At 41.1% G+C, this 3680-nt stretch overlaps 1 pseudogene; it reads right to left on the reverse strand.

Moving 5' to 3' along the window:
• Nucleotides 1–362: 362 nt before the first annotated feature.
• LOC101581719 lies at nucleotides 363–1125 on the reverse strand (annotated as a pseudogene).
• Nucleotides 1126–3680: the final 2555 nt, after the last annotated feature.

The following is a 3680-nucleotide window of genomic DNA, read 5'->3' on the forward strand; positions in this document are numbered from 1 at the left end:
TGAATGAGAAGAAAATTTGTGGTAAAATTTCACTCTGTAGGAATGGCTTCTATTCACTTCAATCCATCTTTTCTGTGGACTAGAATGAGAAAATTCTTTTCATGTTGTCAAAGGGGTCTCTTCCTTCTATAAAACTCATATCTCATAGAAAGTTTTTGTAGACAACTTTTTTTGCTTGATGAATAAGTTTATTGGTCTTTATTTATAAACAACTTCTAAAAGTAAGCACTGTCTGCTTCCTTGCAATCTATAATCTAAATTAAACCAGTTGCAAATACAAAGATTCCTTGATTTATGATGGGAGGGCCTAGATCAAGATCTGGTCCTTCATCTATGGGTCCTCCAGGCTTACTGAAGCCACTTCACTCTCCAGTGCTGCCCATTCCACCGTGTCCTCCTCCCCGCCCACCTCTGCTCATGCCTCCACGATCAAAACCCCCTCTTCCCCAGTTTTCTCCTAGTCCAGAAAATCCTCCATACTCCTGCCCATAAACACCCATGCTACTGGGGTGGTCCTGTTGGAATGAACTCTGCTGCCCGTAGCTGCTGCTCTGTTGGCTGTATTGACTTGGAGCCTGACTGTAGGATCCAGGCTGCGGGGAATAACTAGTGAGAGACTGCTGCCCATAGCTGCTTTGTTGACCATAGCTGCTCTGCTGTCCACAGCTGCTCAGCTGCTCATAGGTGTTCTGCTGAGAGTAACTGCTCTGATCATAACTAGTTGTCTGTGTAGAAGAATAGCTGGTAGGAGGATAAGATGGTATGATGACTGCCTGCATCAGGTAGTTTCCAGGAACCTGGGGATAATGCAGTTACTCTGTCCCTAGCCTAGGCTGTGCTGGATAAAACCCCCTGTGCTAGATTGACGTTGGTTAGTCTCAGTAGGCTTGTTACCATCCTGTGGTCTTGCGGGTGTAGTAGCTGCTGGCTGCTGCCCATAGGCTGGGTAAGCAGGCTGAGTGCCATATGCAGACTGACATCAGTAGGCTGTCCATAGGCTCCATAGCTTTGTTGCCAATATGCCTGGGTGGTCTGTACATATCCTTGAGTTGGCTGGGCTGTGTAAGCACTGTAGCCCTCCTGGGCTGCAGCTTGGCTGTAGGTACTATAATCCATGGATGCCATATTCTCTCCTTCCTCCTCTTCTCTCAGTGTCTGTCACCCCTATGATGGAGTTATATTTCTTATTGTAAATTGAAAGTATCGTAAATATAAAATGCACTTAATCTATCTGCTCTACGGAACATTGAACATTGTTGCTATGAAGGTTATCAAGAACACATGATATGGTGTGTTACTATCCCAGGAAAAAGATTAAAACTAAAAATTTAAAGTACAGTTTCTACTGTACAATAAGTCTCTGTCTTGTGAACATTCAAGTTGAAAACTTTCATGGCTACAAACAGACCTCACATTACAATTCTTACATAGATGAGAAAAAATGGTAGGAATAGCTCAAGTATCTGTGGGACATCGTCATCTGTACTGTGGTGTGCTTACTGTACAGCACTATAGTGCACAGTAGGACAAGGCGCAGTCAGAGCCCAGGATGTCTGGAAACCAGAGGAAAAGCAGTGGGGATGCGGAAGCCATTCCTGTCTGGATAAATCACAAGGCCCCATTCTACTTTTCTAGCTTGTAGTTTCTTTCTTTGACTAATGTACTGCCCAGAGTTTGTGCCCTGGAAATGAATGCATCTGAAGGCACTTTCAGTCAGCAGCCCCAAGAACATCAAGGGTCTTGCTCTTTCCTCTTCTTTTCCATGCCTGCCCTGTGACTAGTTGATTCTGGGAGAGCAAAGTTCCAAGTTTGGATGGTATATTTTTAATGGGATGAAGACTGCCATGGCAACAGCTCTCTGTAAACAGGATGCAGCTAGTATATGTAAAAGTGACAGAACAAGATATATAGAATGATGCATATACCCATTATTTATTAGCGTACAGCAAATTAATTATTAGTTTATTATTCCTTTATCATTAGCATATTATTAATTTATTAGCTTCAGATAATTATTAGCTTACAGCTAATAAATTGCACTTTTTGTTTTGATGTCTTCTGACTCAATTAATTTTCTTTTGTGCAGCAAAACATGTGCAATAAACACTTTTTCATCCAATTACAAATGTTCATTTTTCCCTGATCAGCAGGGTTCTGAATTTGTGGTAACAGTCAGCAGGCCTCAGTGAGGCCATCAGGGGTCTTGTTCTCAGCTCCTCTTATTTTCCACAGCTGCCCTGTGTTGTTTGGCTTTAGGTTATTTGATGCCAGGAAACAGCTCAAGATGCATCATCATATTTTCCATCCATTGATCAACTCCAGTCCAAAAAAAGTACTCTGTATCCTGAGGCAAGTCAAGGAAGGTCTGTGCCTTCACTTAAAAATAAGTCAGTGTTTATACTTGGAGTCATTTTAGACAAATTGAAGGACAAAAGAGAATGTCCTATCCATTAGGCAGGATGACAGCTGGATTAAAAAACTCACACTTTGTTCAGTCAGTAAATGGATATTGTCGTGTCTGCTGTATGTATTATGGTCTAGGGAAGTAGTCTTAAAAAGTGTTTCCTGAAAGAAAAGGCCCCAGAGGTGTTTGAGAGAAAGGACTGTAAAGCTTAATAAGTGTAGGGGACATTTTATATGAAGTCTCCTGTTTTAGGCTCATAATGCATGATAGAATTATACCACCCAAACAATATTACTATTAAAAGACAAACCAGTAAAAATAATGCTATATTTGTATGGCATAATCTCTCTCTCTCTCTCTCTCTCTCTCTCTCTCTCTCTCTCTGTCTGTCTTTTTAAAAAATGTATTCAGTGCTAGGTCTACAGGGTCTCACTATACAGACTGGACTCTAGTGATCCTCCTGTTTTCAGCCTCCCAAGTGCTGGGATTACAGGCACACACCATCACCCCCAGTCTCAGTCACTGATTTAGCACACCCTGGAGGTGGGGCCAGCAGAGCAGCCAGGGATCCCACCCCAGTCCTTATACCTGCCTAAGCAGGCATGTTAATCTGCTGAGCTATCTGGCCGGCCCTTGTTTGTCTTTTTCAGATACGGTCTCACTATACAGTTCAGGTTGACCTTGAGTTTACTTTGTAGCCCAGGCTGGTCTCTCACAAATCTTACTGCCTCATCCTCCTGAGTGCTGGAATTATGGGCATACACCACCATGACTGGCTTAGCTTAATATTTCTAAAACTCATTTGATTACATGTTCTTTTTTGCAATAATCTAAATGAATATATGAATGTAATCAGTGAGACAAGTTACTTATGAATTATAGTTTGGGAGCAGAGAAATATTTTAAATCAAAATATAAATCTTCTAACCTGAGGTGTAACACTGATTTGCAACACATCACAAACCACCATCACACCATGCTATACTCTGCTATGCATTGATAATTTTACCTTTAAATAGAAATAATAGACAAGTGAAAATTTATTAAGCTCTTATCCTGTGTCAGGCATTACACTACCCTATTTCTCCAAAAACAAGACTTACCTGGAAAACAAGTTCTGGTATGATTTTGGAAGAGCCATCCCTTGAAAATGAACCTGCTGAAAAAAAAAAGGAAAAGCTTGACAATATTGTACAAGAACAGATAATTAGAAAAAAAGAACCATAGGGGCTGGTGAGATGGCTCAGTGGTCTAAAGCACCTACTTAAACAAGCTT

The sequence above is a fragment of the Octodon degus genome, unplaced genomic scaffold, assembly GCF_000260255.1.
Source record: "Octodon degus isolate 3935 unplaced genomic scaffold, OctDeg1.0 scaffold00122, whole genome shotgun sequence".
Lineage (NCBI taxonomy): Eukaryota > Metazoa > Chordata > Mammalia > Rodentia > Octodontidae > Octodon > Octodon degus.